At 46.3% G+C, this 14412-nt stretch overlaps 1 long non-coding RNA gene across 1 annotated transcript in view; it reads left to right on the forward strand.

Annotated features, from left to right (window-relative positions):
- Positions 1–1409: 1409 nt before the first annotated feature.
- Positions 1410–14412, forward strand: part of LOC116990319 — a 155747-nt gene continuing 142744 nt past the window's right edge. Inside the window, exon 1 of the long non-coding RNA XR_004416517.1 lies at positions 1410–1587. This is a non-coding gene — a long non-coding RNA (uncharacterized LOC116990319). The remainder of the gene's footprint in view (positions 1588–14412) is intronic.

The following is a 14412-nucleotide window of genomic DNA, read 5'->3' on the forward strand; positions in this document are numbered from 1 at the left end:
CTCCCGATGGCAGGAGTGAAATGAGAGTGTGGCCAGGGTGGTGGGTGTCTCTGATTGATGCCTTGAGTTTGAGTTTAGTTTGCTGTCACGTGTACCGAGGTACAGTGAAAAGCTTTTGTTGCATGCTGTCCAGTCAGCGGACAGACAATAGTCACAAAACACAACAAAGTAAGACAAAAATGCTGGAGAAACTCAGCGGGTGCGGCAGCATCTATGGAGCGAAGGAAATAGGCAACGTTTCGGGCCGAAACCCTTGGGTTTCGGCCCGAAACGTTGCCTATTTCCTTTGCGAGGGGGGGGGGGGTGGGGTGTCAGTCTACCCCACGACAGAAGGGGGAGGAGATGTACAGTCTGATAGCCACAGGGGAAAATGTCTGACAATGCAAATATCTGGCTGTGTTTTTTGAGGCAGCGCCTCCTGTTGATCCCTTCGATGGTGGGATGGCCAGTGCCTGTGATGGGCCGGGCAGTGTCCACCGCTCTCTGTCACCTGAGATCACCTCTGCCAATGTGTGGGATGGGAAGGGCACGCAACAGCTACAGACTTCAAGGTCATGGGTACAAGCAGCTGAAAAATCCGGAACCGTAGTTAAAAAGCAGGCGAAGAGTTAGCACGAATAGTTGGGAATAAAGAAGAAAGATTCACTCCAAATGTCACATTTGGGCAAGCAGGAAAATGGTATAGTGGTGGGTTATATCCAAACTCCCGATGTGTGCCTGACGTCTATCCATCGATATCGCTCTCTCTCTCTCTCTCTCTCTCTCTCTCTATCTCTCTCTATCTATCTAAGATAGACACAAAAAGCTGGAGTAACTCAGCGGGACAGGCGGCATCTCTGGAGAGAAGGAATGGATGACGTTTCATGTCGAGACTCTTCTTCCGACTCACTCATCTATCTCCCTGTCTGAAGAAGGGTCTCGCCCCGAAACGTCACCCATTCCTTCTCTCCAGAGATGCTGCCTGTCCCGCTTGGTTACCCCAGCATTTTGTCTCTATCTCTATCTCTCTCCTCGCTCTCTATCTCTCTATCTCTATATCGCTCTCCCTCTCTCTTCGTACCCTCCCTCCCTCTCTCACTCCCTCTCTCTCTCTCTATTTCCTCTCCCTCCCTCTCTCTCCCTCCCTCTCTCTCCTCTCCCTCTCCCCCTCTCCCTCCCCCCTCTCTCTCCCTCCCTATCTCCTCTCTCCCTCCCTCACCCTCCCTCTCTCCCCCCCTCTCCCTCCCTCTTTCTCTCTATCTCCTCTCCCTCTCTCCCTCTCCCGCTCCCTCTAACTCAACGCAAAGGCGGCAGCCAGCGCGGGAGTTCCTGGCGCCGAGGCGCCGCCCCCTTGTGTGTATCAGTGTGTGGTGTCCATGGCGACGCGCTGTATCCAATGGGTGCGGGGGTTTCCCGGGGCTCCGCTCCGGGCTCCGGGCCGCTCCACTCCGGGATTTGGTGGCGGCCAGCGCGGAGTTGGAGAAATCGACAAAATTCAATAATACGGAAAAAAAAACCGCGACCAAGTTCAGCGCGCATGCTCCACAAAAAGCTCTATCCATCCTAACACTCACATTACGAAAGTCGCCGAAAGCAGCCCAAGTGCAGGTAGGATTGAGCACTCTTCCCTCTCCAGCCCCAAACCAATGAGTTGTTTTATATAAAGAACCATTGAGAATAGGACCGGGTCAGAAAGGGCGAAGGGTGCCTGTCTCTCAGCGTGGCAGCGAGTTTAATGCGAGCCTGCTATTCTAGGTGGAACATGTTGTGTGTCTGTCTGTCTGTGCGTGCAAGATCAATGAATCGCCTTAAGTTTAATATGATGTTGCTTTTTTCGCTGTTTGGGCGCTGAATGCCTCACTCGCTATAAGCTGGGCATTTTGACGTGTGTTTTTACAAACTTGGGGGCGAGTGCACCGGCAGAGAGGGCAGTTTGCCCCATATCGCTGTGACTTTAATTTGATCTTGGCTTTCTCTCGAAATGTGTGATATGCATCCGTCTGCAAGCGGCGTTCTTGCGATGGCTCACTTAGGGGTGAGTTTAATACCATCTGGGCTCTCCCAACGTGCGCTGCTCTATTTTCCCTTCTTAATTCTCTCCCCCCCAAAATTATTATTAACCCTTTTATTTCCTTGACTAGCGTGTCAAGGGTGACACGGTTAAACCCAAGGCGATGCCTCTTCATCACTCGTACCGTGAGTTCAGTCTGATGATCTTACGATGGCTTGTAATCTTGTACCCCTTGCCTGCCTGTCACACAGAATCTGCCGAGACTTGTGTAAGGTTGTGCCGACAAGAGATAGGGATTCGAAGGGAGAAGACCAGTTTGTTTAAATATAGATATATATAAATATAAATATAGGAGAGGGTGAGTCTCGGCTGTTGTAATATGTGTTCCGGGTCTCAGAGAGTTGTGGAAGATACCCAACTAAACGTAGCGACCCTTTTACTCTTGAAGGAGAATATTTTGTTGCGGGCAAGTTTAACGAGAGGGGATCTCGGCTTTAAAGCGAACTCTGTGTGAGATGTGTAAAAGGCGTGATAGGCAGAGGCATTAGAAAGCGGGGCTGGGGAGCAAGAGAAATGAGGCGATCACCTTCAAGTCGACCGTGTTAGAATAAGTTCAGCGTTTCACTGCCGTCCCTTCACAGTTACCGGATCCGTGTAACGTGAAGACACCAGACAGACAGACCACTTGCTATCATTATTTTTTTGGACAACTCTCTTCCATACAAAGTTTCGTGCGAGGGATCCGAAGCCCAGATTTACCCTTCCTTGGCTGTGGAAATCATATGATGCCCGCACCGACAGGGGAGGGGAGGGGGGTTGATGTTGGACAAAACAAGGTTATTTTTGAGATGGCATTTTCAGAATGTGTAGCGCAATTTGCGGTTTGCGTCAGGGAAGGGGGGGGGGGGTAAAACGGGGCACGTTTAGAAGGGGGGGGGGGAAATATCCATTTTTGGTCCCCTCGCTGCGAATATAGCAGGTGCCGGAGTGATCAATCAGACGGCTCTGAGATGGGAGCTCCATTAAAAGAGGTATCGACGAGCGCGGACACTGCGTTTGACCCCCCCCCCCCCCCCCCCAGGAACCTCCTAGAGTCACTGACTTGCCCTCTCCCGGGTTCTCTCTGCCCCCTTCCCCTAACGCCATCCCCTCCCCACTCACTACCCGCGGCAGCAGGCAGCCGATGCCTTGAAACCGAATGCCACCAGCCACCCCCCACCCCTCCCCTCCTTCACCCAAAGCTCCTTGCTCCGACCAGCGACCCTGTGCGATTTTCATCTAAAAATAAACGAAACCGTTCAGTACTTTCTTGACCTTTCTCGGAGTGGCCGTGAAATAACTTGCACCCGCTCGTCGGGGATTTTGTTTGGGAAGAGAAATTCACTCCGAAAATCGTCGGCAAAGTTGAACCTCCGCCGCTGAATATCGACACGGTTTAAAGAACAACTTTGTAATCAACTTACACGCGAGCGTCGCTCATCGCCCCCCCCCCCCCCCCCCCCCCCCTAAATGCCTTGTTTAATTTATCATTTTTAATTCTGTTGATAATAATCTGCCCCAGGATCCCATGGATACACAAACTGATCGAATTTACAACGCCAAATTTGATGAGCTTTTCAAAATACATAAAGCATTAATGCTGCATATTCTCTTCTCATCTTGCTTCGTGGCTTCATTATAATGTTGTTTTTGCGACCAAATATGTCATATCCATGGCGACCGTGGAGGTTTATTGTCTTTTTGAAGCGATAGCTCACATAAGTAATTAATGACCTTTTTTTTTGCCTCTTTGAGGAAAGTCAATGTCATCTTGATTTTTTTTTAATCGTATGACATAATTTAAACATTGTGCAAATATTAGCTTGATTGCAAAGATACTGTGAGAGAAAACAGAAAACATTCTTCAGAGGAAAAACCACACAGTTAAAACCCAATCCCAAACATATATCCTTTACAGTGTTTGTTTTCACACTTTATTTATTTCTGTTTGTGTCACCTTCACGTGTATATACTGAACAGTTTCAATTCTAACCTGTTTAATCTCAAATGATTTACCCCCATGCTAATCCTTGCCGTAGAAAAGGCATGGAACCGTTTAGCAGGGTGTATCATTCTGAAAGATTGTTGGAGAATATTTATTGAAACTGAAATTTATACTTTGAAAGCGACATGCAGCAGGAATGAGTTTCAGTCAGTCTGGCAACAATAGATAGACCTGTTTATTTAAATCTTTACATATCTGCCTTTTTACAAATTGCAACGCTGGGGTGCCAGAATCCCAGTGAAATTGTCCTGGTAATAGCGAATAAAGTTCGAATAATTAGATGTCTCGTTAAAAAGTTAAGTGTGCAAAATTAAAAAAAAAAATTAGGCTGGAAATGGGTTATTCAGAATATCTGCAGAGTGCCATGATCCATTTGAAATCAAACTCGTTTCAGGGTAGGCTACTGTTTAAGCTCCTGCTTTAAGTTAGTGTAACTATTCACCAGAACTGTTCTCTGTGTGGTTTTTGATATTGTAGTAATATTTTCCTGACATTACTTCAAATATACTGGAGCATCAAAGCAAAATGATGAGTTAATTTCAACTCCTTGCTCTGCCCCGCCAAATGTCAGTCATTCTTTAGGTAAAGGATCGCAATGGTCGAGGGTGTAATCGGTGTAAAAAAAAAACCCCACCAACTCTCTCAGGGTCCGTGTGCGCTGTGTACTGGTATCTTTATCATTTACATATTTAAACAAAACTTGGACATTGTAAATTCTTTCACTCCAGTCGCATTAGGGGGAAGAGAACCTTGTGCATTGTTCCTGTGTGTGAGCTCGTACGCCGTGCGAGTGTGGTCATAGTGTAATGGACAATTCACAGCCCCCTTCAAAGGGAAAGTTGCAATTTCCCTCTGTTGCCCTTGGTCACTGTTGTTATCCTTGTCCAGCATGTGGCCCCGGCCACCTTTTGACCACAAAAAAAAACCAAGCAATGCGAAAGTTGCCCCCTTTAGAAACCAATTATCATTCTTAATAAGTATTAACGGAATGAAGCGGCAAGGGTAGAATTACAGCGTAATCCTTAACGCTGCTCAAGGTGAATCTTCAGGACAGAAGCTTCAGGAGGAGAGGCAGGCTGTTGATTCTGTGAGAGGTAGGCGATCTTGGAAACTAAAAGCAACTGGGTGGGGTGCATGCTTCTGCTCAATTGACAGCTGTCACATAATCCAAGTTCATGTTGGAAGAAGGGTCTAGACTTGGCATCCACTTATTTCAAAACACCCGAGCTTCCCTTTATAGTTCAACCCTTTCTTTGTTACTTCGTTGATGTTGGTGGATCTATTTTACTTGTGCTTTAAGGCCGCCGGTAGTACCATTATTGTTGTAGCCTTTAAATAAAAAAGTATCTGATTTCTTCCGCCTTTTAGTGCCCTGACTTGTTTTGTGCCTGCCTTTTAGCAAGAAGATTAAAAAAAAAACAAATGTTGTTTTCAATAAGGAATAACAATTGATCCTGTGCATTGCCTGGGTGAAGGTATATTGTAACTAACGAACATTAGAAATTAGCAACAGCCTCAATAGCAATTTGGAAAATTAAGGTGATAGAAATACAAAAATAACCTAAAAACTCTAGCTGTTTGTTTGATTTTTTTTGCTTGTGCCTTAACCGTCCAACGGAAATACAGATGTGTAACGTGCAGGGTGGGCGAAGTGAAAGATTTTATTTCGATAGACAAAAATCAAATCTAACATCACAATTCAGCTGCTGAGTTACGGCGCGGAGCAGAGGTTGATTTATGAAATTTCCACCCATTTCTGCTGAAAGTCAGTCCATGGTCGGTTACTTAAGATACGAGGGACGACAGGATTGTGTCTTGTACGACACAGTGGGAGGGTTAATCAGAAGCAATGATTTCGTTCGCTCTTTTAAATAATTAGTGAAGGGAGGTTGGTCAGTAGCAAGCCGAGGAGGAATACGCCAAGGCTGGGCGATAGCAGCAGTGCATGTGGGCTGTGGTGCATGGGAGTAGTGCAGTGCAGTGCAAGCCATCGGCGTGAAAGTATAAGGCTTCCGAGACCCAGGAATGTTCAATGCTGCAAAAACGCACCTTGTGCGGGAAGATATTTGTGCAAACGTCCACTTGCACGTCGATAATCAGTGAACAAATAAGTGAAAACAGCTTTGAAAGGTGGAGTTTCCACAAACACACAGAAGTTTAGAGTTAATCGATTCTTCTTTTACTGAGATGATATTTTTCAATCTGGTGATTCCAAAATTTAATCAGATAAAAATGAATTGAAAGACAAGTTTTAAATGCTTTGAACATTTATCTATGTTCTAATAGTTCGGGTAGAGATAGGGGACTTTAATAGCATTAAAGTGCAATGTGCAATCTTTTATTCTATCATAAAACATGTTGGAACATTTGTTATAATCATGCTGGAAACCAGTGCCTCTGGTCATAAAGTGCCTAATCTGGATTCATTTTTTTTTTAACTGCACATTTGTTTAAAAAAAGAAGTGTTCACTTCAGCTCAACTGCACGACAAAAGTCACTTTAACTTTGTTTAAAAAAAATATAAGGCCTCTTTGCAATCCTGAGATCGCAGCTTAAAGAAGCAACGAAGCGGCCATGTTGGATGGGGACGCAGTTAGAATGGGCAATGTGTTGGCTAACAGTGGGTGGCATGGAGGCGCAGTGGTAGAGTTGCTGCCTCACGAGACCCAGGTTCGATCCTGACCACGGGTGCTGCCTGTACGGAGTTTGTGCGTTCTCCCCCGTTACCTGCGTGGGTTTTCTCCGTGATCTTCGGTTTCCTCCCACACTCCAAAGACACGCAGGCCTGTAGATTAATTGGCTTTGGTTGTAAATTGTCCCTAGTGTGTGTAGGATAGTGTTAGTGTACGGGGATTGTTGGTCAGCGTGAACTCGGTGGGCCGAAGGGCCTCTTTCCACGTTGTATCTCTAAACAAAACGAAACTAAAGAAGGCCCAAAACATCACCCATTCCGTCTCTCCAGAGATGCTGCCTGTCCCGCTGAGTTACTCCAGCATTTTGTGTCTTTATCTTCTACAACTGAACTAAACTCGAGTCTGGTTCCCCACTTCGGCAAGTTCTTGGCTAATCTGTGGCCTTACTCTGCATACCCACCTTTGCTCCATAACCCTGTTACATTTTATAAATTAAAAGTCCATCAATCTCTAATTTTAAATTGCCATTTGGCCTTGGAGTTCGTTGCTTTTTATCAAAGGGGAGTTCCAAGTTTGTACTACGATGTGTGTGTGAAGGATTTCCACTCTTCAAAGACTATGAAGCCTGGTCCTAGGCCCCCTGACCAAAGGCAGGACTACTCCTTCAGTTCATGTCCTGAGCTCCTATCAATGGTCCTAAGATCATGTCAGGCCTCCAGCTAAGAACACCTCACTCAATTAAAATAAAGAGTGCTCTTTGTTCACGCCGTGCTGGCTGGACTGAATGGCTGAGGAGCTCAATGCTCCTGCACTCATCCTTGATGTGATGGTTCAGCAAGGACTGAGTCTTCCTCGTTTCCCACATCCTCCGACAATCAGTCTGAAGATGGGTCCCGACCCGAAACGTCGCTTATCCAAATCCTCCAGAGAAGCTGCCTGACCCGCTGAGTTTCTCCAGTACTTTGTGCCCTCCGCTCTCTGTCAACTGATTACCTGCCCCTCCTCCCTTCCAGCTGTCTTTCCCCACAATCAGTCTGAAGAAAGGTCCCTCTCCATCTCCTCCAGAGAAGCTGCCTGACCCACTGAGGTACTCCAGCATCTGTGTCCTATCCTGAGTCTCATTTGTGTCCTATCCCGAGTCTCATCACTCTGTCCCTGTCTTGAGATGTCAATTGACATCCTTCAGTAAATCCCAGTGGATGAGGTTCTTAATCTCAACCTTGTTTGGTGCTGGGTGCTTTTGTACTGTGGTTTAATCCAAAAAAGGTTCCATTGTATATGTGTAAATATTGTCACATGATGTGTAAAGGAAGTCCGCCAGTCATTTTCTGGACAGATCTGGTTTATCACTGTAGATTACTATATTTATTCCACGTATGCAGGTTTGATATAAGGGACAACGACTAGATAGTCCGATACTTCACACGTTGCGGTTAGAAAATAATAATCCCAAGGAACGAGAAAGTGCTCGGAGCGTGTCCTGCCTGGTATATAGTTGGGGAATTATTTAAAGATAGTCCGAGAATTATTTTACCCTTTTGCATAAAAATAAATGGGAACATTGGAGTTACAAACACACGCTGGTGGAATCTGGATTTCATTTCAGTCACAAGAGCAAGCTTCACATGTGTAACAAAATACACATTCCGCTGCCGAGCAATGTTCACCCCTGTTGGCAAACCCCTGCCTCGCACATTGCTGGATTTCTCCACTGCATACGCTTCACCTCCAGTTTCTGCTCTTCCCACTGTATTAATTCTATGTTATATACCCCTTATAAATGGATTATCTAACTGTACAAAAACTTATAAATTGACGGCTAATGTGGTCGAACGAGCAGCTGCTGGCAGTTTGGTTCCTGGCAGTTACTCATCACCCTTTCCCGAACCGTGACACTTATTAAATTTTAAAATATATAATATACGCTGGTTCGGACCGCGTTACGCCCCATTCTTTCAGGGGTCATCCCTCTGTCCGACTCTGGTTGTGTTGCCACAATCGTTTTGTCTTGTTTCACGTTGCTGAGACATGGGATTCTGCGTGTGTGTGTGTGTGTGTGTGTCTTAGCCAGAGAAATCTGTGGTTCCTTTTGGAACAGCCCGTGCCTCCCGAGTGTGGAGGCTGTGGGCTGAGCTTCCAGGCAGGAGGGCTGTGTCCCGCCTCTATGGGCTGGCACCCCCGTGGAACGCTGCACAGTGTGAGGGTGTCATCCTTTGCATCAGCCGCCGCTGCCAGGTGGGCTGGAAACAAACACTCGACACCATTCTGAAGGAAGAATCCTGTCGCTGTCGCTTGTGAGAGCTCGCTGCTCAGGGATTGTCTGCTGCCTTTTGTACAGTTATAGAGTCACACAGCGTGGAAACAGGCCCTTCGGCCCAACTTGCCCACACCGACCAACATGCCCCATCTACACGTCCCATCTGCCTGCATTTGGCCCATATCCTTCTAAGCCTGTCTTATCCACGTACTGGTCTAAATGATTGCTAAAAAAATTGCGATAGTACCTGATTGGGGGTACTGATTGGGGATGATCAGCCATGATCACATTGAATGGTGGTGCTGGCTCATAGGGCCGAATGGCCTACTCCTGCACCTATTGTCTATTGTCTATAGTACCTGCCTCAACTACCTCCTCCGGCAGCTCGTTCCATATACCTACCATCCTTTGTGTAAAAAAAATATTACCCTTCCAATGCCCATTAAATCATTCCCCCTCACCTCAAACCTGTGCCCTCTTATTCTCGATTCTCTGTACGTCTCTGTAGACTCTGTGCGTCTACCCGACCTATTCCTCTCATGATTTTGTACAGTTGGTGGGGGCGAAGGTGTCGACGTGACCGGGGTCTCTGCCGCGAGGCGCTCGTGTAGAGGCAGGGTAAAGGTAGCACCCCGCTTAAGCTCTCTGAATCTGAGCTAATCCTATTACGACAGGGGTAGAAAGGCGACCCGGTGTATTCCACTCATCGCGACAGAGTGCAGACTCCCAAAGGTGGAGAATTTCTTTGTAACGTGCGTCTGGTTGTAAGTGAATGGGCTGTGGACGTCTGTGGATGGTCTGCCTTTCCACCTCGCTGTTAACTAATGGTGCCGATCACCACCCTCTCCCATCCGAGGTCACGGCAGTTGACGGGAGACACTCTCCTATTTTTCTCGGTGTATCTTTGGGAATTATTTGTCAAAGTACCAATTATTGGTCACAGAGGTCACACCTCTGGGACTTGGTCTCAACCACAACATTGTCCAAACCCTGTGCTCTGGACAATGATGGGGAGATTAGTGCAATAGCACACACTCCATCCAAGACCGCAAGGAGTTGTGGACGCAGCCCAGACCATCACGCAAACCCAACCTCCCTTCCATTGACTCCATCTACACCGCACGCTGCCTCGTCAAGGCCAGCAGCATCATCAAGGACCAGTCTCACCCCGGTCAGTCGCTCTTCTCCCCTCTCCAAGAGGTAGAGAAGTGTGAAAACGCACACCTCCAGATTCAGAGACAATTTCTACCCAGCTGTTAATAGACACAAAAAGCTGGAGTAACTCAGCGGGACAGGCAGCATCTCTGGAGAGAAGAAATGGGTGACGTTTCAGGTCGAGACCCTTCCCGTCACCCATTCCTTCTCTCCAGAGATGCTGCCTGTCCCGCTGAGTTACTCCAGCTTTTTGTGTCCATCTTCAGTTTAAACCAGCATCTGCAGTTCCTTCTTACACATTTCTTCCCAGCTGTTATCAGGCAAATGAACCATCCCCTCGTGAGCTAGAGAGCGGTTCTGAGCTCAATCTACCTCATTGGAGACCCTCTGACTATCTTGAATCCAACTTTACTTGCACTAGACATTACCTTGCACTAAACATTATACCCTTTATCCTGTATCTGTCAATGCGGATGGCTGGATTGTAATCATGTATAGTCTTTTTACAGACTGGATAGCGACTACTGCTATTACTACTGCTATACACTTGTACTGTATCTGAGATGCTTATTTAACATGTATCCAAATGCTTATGTATAGTGATACTTGTACTGAACTGTAAACAGAAATCAATTTCACAGTAGTTCAGTACACGTGACAAATAAAGTACCACCATCATACCATCGCACGCAACAAACACTTTTCACTGTACCTCTGTACACGTGATACTAATAAACAAAACTAAATCGGGGAGAGGGGGGAGTCAGGGGTAGAGGTGAGGATGGATCAATGGGTTGAAGTCTGCAACCAAATGATGCAAAGTGTGGATCTAGGTTCATTAAATAAGAATTTGCTCAACGCACATGTAAACGTAAAATCCAGCAGAGACATCATATCCAATACCATGATCATTATTGTCCCGAACAGCTTATTAATGAATTCAACACTCTGGATTCACACACACACTCACAAACTCACACACTCACACACTCACACGCTCACACTCACACTCACACTCTCACACTCACACTCACACTCACACATACACACTCACACTCACACTCTCACACTCGCACTCGCACTCACACTCACACATACACACTCACACTCACACATACACACTCACACGCACACACAATGTTTAAGAAGGAGCTGCAGATGCTGGAACAATCGAAGGTGGACAAAAATGCTGGAGAAACTCAGCTGGGTGCAGCAGCATCTATGGAGCGAAGGAATGGGTAACGTTTCGGGTTGAAACGTCACCCATTCCTTTGCTCCATAGATGCTGCCTCATCCGCTGAGTTTCTCCAGCATTTTTGTCCACACACACAAGATGCCGCCTTTCCCTAAGCCGGTGTCCATAACCAATCCAGGCGAAGAGTGGTACATTTCTACTTTTGTTTAAGTCCAGAGTCAAGTGGTTGACAAAGTTGGCTGTTTTGATAGATGATGCTATAATAATTCAAGTTCAGTTTACTATGGTGACCACCAGAAATACACCGTGTGGAGCACAGAGAACGGAAATCTGAAGATATTTGCGTTATTAAAAGCTAATTAGTTGGGGATTAAAGTCCATTAAAAACAAATGGAGAGCTGAGGTTGAACGGGAGATTTTCCAGTCAGGATATGAGGGGTTACAGGACTTGGATACGAAAGGTTTTGTGGGATGTGGGCCAAATGCAAGCCAATGGGACTAATTTGCTTACAAAACTTGGTTGCCATGAACGTGTTGGGCCGAAGGGCCTGTTTCCATGCTCAGTGACTCTGTGACCAAGGTGAATGGATGGAATTAAGTTGCCCTTCTTCGCAGCAGTTCCACTCAGTTGAATATCCTCATACAGTGTGAAAACAGGCCAACTTGCCCACGCCGACCAACGCGCCCCATCTGCACCAGTCCCACCTGCTTGCGCTTGGCCCGTGTCCCTCTAAACCTGTCCTGTTCATGTACCTGCCTAAATGTTTCTTAAACGCTACGATAGCAAACAAAGTCTTTGCGCACAACATCCAAAATCTTTTGTGTAAGAAGGAACTGCAGATGCTGGTTTAACCCAAAGATAGACACAAAAAGCTGGAGTAACTCAGCGGGTCAGACAGCATCTCTGGAGAGAAGGAATGGGTGACGCTTCGGGCCGAGACTCTTCTTCCAGATTCTTTTGGCAAGCACGAGGGAAAAAAAATAAAGTCATGCCAATGCCCTGAAAACCTGTGATTGTTTAATTGGCCAAAATGTTTCGATGAAACTACCTGTTTCCTTCAGATAAGTTATATCAGAACCGCTCAAAGTCTTCACCCACAAACAAAGAGTGCAAAGGTTTTCCGTCCAGATCCAAAGTCGAGGCTCGTTCAGCTCTGGAGAGGTTCAAGTGCTGTGCGGAGAATGGAAATTCCAGCCTCCGTGATTCTTCCCAACATGGGAGTGGAATTTTGTGGCTGGTGATGGAAAGACCAAGATACTGGGCAGAAATACCTTGGAGTGATCACACGTCAACAGTACACTGATGGCAAATACCAGCAAGAAATACATCCGTGATCCTAAAAAATCCCCACTGAACCAGAGCACAACATTTTTGATACTGCGTATGAATATGTCACTTTTTGCAGAACGATATCTTCATTTATAACGGCCATAAAAAGCACATTATTATCAGCAGGACTTTGATATTCCAAACCCTTTTTCTATTTCCTCTTTTATTGATTCTTTGTCCAAATATGGGCAAATTGGCATCTTTTGCTCCATATTAAAAGTCCAACGTGCGTGTAGTCACATCTGTGTAGGAAGGAACTGCAGATGCTTGTTTAAACCGAAGATGGGCACAAAATGCTGGAGTAACTCAGCGGATCGGGCAGCACCTCTGGAGAAAAGGAATAGGTGACGTTTGGAGTCAAGGCCCTTTTTCAGACACATCTACTCAGAGCCTGAACTGCTGCAAGCAGAGAGTTGCTGGCAAACACACACGCACACACACACACACATACACACACGCACACGTATGCGCACACGCACAAGTATGCGCACATGCACACACATACACACACACACACCCCTAATGGAATACTCTTGGAAATGTGCATACCAAATGGGCTTGCTTTTTTTTCCCGTTCTGTTTTAAAGGAGGAATTGCATGTGTCTCTGGGCTCCATCATCTGCAGCCAAGAGCTGTAGAAATTACAGTGGCCATGTTTAGTTTAGTTTGGAGATACAGTGCGGAAACAGGCCCTTCGGCCCACCGAGCCCGCACTGACCAACGAGCCCCACAAATGAGCACCAGGGACAATTTAACATTTTATACCAAGCCAAGTAACCTACAAACCTGTATGTCTTTGGAGTGTGGGAGGAAACCGAAGATCTCGAAGAAAACCCTCGCAGATCACAGGGAGAACGTACAAACTCCGCACAGACAGCACCTGTGGTCAGGATCCCGGGTCTCTGTTGCTGTGAGGCATTAGCTCTACCGCTGCGCCACCACGATGGGTTATTTAATCCGTGTGTGACTGTGGGAGACGACCGTTATTTGACTTGGGCAATGAGATGCCTGAATTATGAGCTGGACTTGGTAAAAGGTTGGAGCTACAGAGACTTGAGGCCAATCTATACACTGGAAGTTTGGGGCCTGAAGAAGGGTCTCGACCCGAAGCTTCACCTATTCCTTTTGTCCAGAGGTACTGCCTGTCCTGCTGAGTTACTCCAGCAGCTTCGATGTAAACCAGCATCTGCAGTTCCTTCTTGCACACTGGAAACGTGGAGAACAGTGGGATTGGGGGGGGGTTTGGGTTCAAATGAGCCAGTACGAAGATCAAGGCTGACTTCCCAGTGCTGCGCTCAGAAGGGATGTTGTCTTTCAGAGAGTTAAATCCGGGTCCCATATGTTGTTGTGGTTGGCTTTGGCACAATCCAAGGAAGAATTGGACATCATCTCCACTTCTTCCTCCTCCACATACAATATCTAAAAGTAGATCAAACAGTCATTTACCTCATTGCTATTTGCGTGGATTTATCGTGCATATTTTAGCTGCTGCGCTTTCTCCATTATAACAGCTAGTGCACATTCAAAGCTTCACTGGCTTGACGTTGTTCAGTTTAGTTCATTGTCACATGTACCAAGGTACAGTTAAAAGCCTACTAACCAGTGAGTGGAAAGACAATACATGATTACAATCGAGCCGTCCACAGTGTACAGATACATAATAACATTAGTAACCTTTAGTGAAATATAAAGTCCCGTAAAGTCCAATTAAAGATAGTCTGAGGGTCTCCAATGAGGTAGATAATAACTCAGGACTGCTCTCTGGTTCACAAGTCTATAAGTTCATCAGTTCTAAGAGCAGAACTAGG

This window comes from Amblyraja radiata, chromosome 31 (assembly GCF_010909765.2).
Source record: "Amblyraja radiata isolate CabotCenter1 chromosome 31, sAmbRad1.1.pri, whole genome shotgun sequence".
NCBI classification, from domain to species: Eukaryota; Metazoa; Chordata; class Chondrichthyes; order Rajiformes; family Rajidae; genus Amblyraja; species Amblyraja radiata.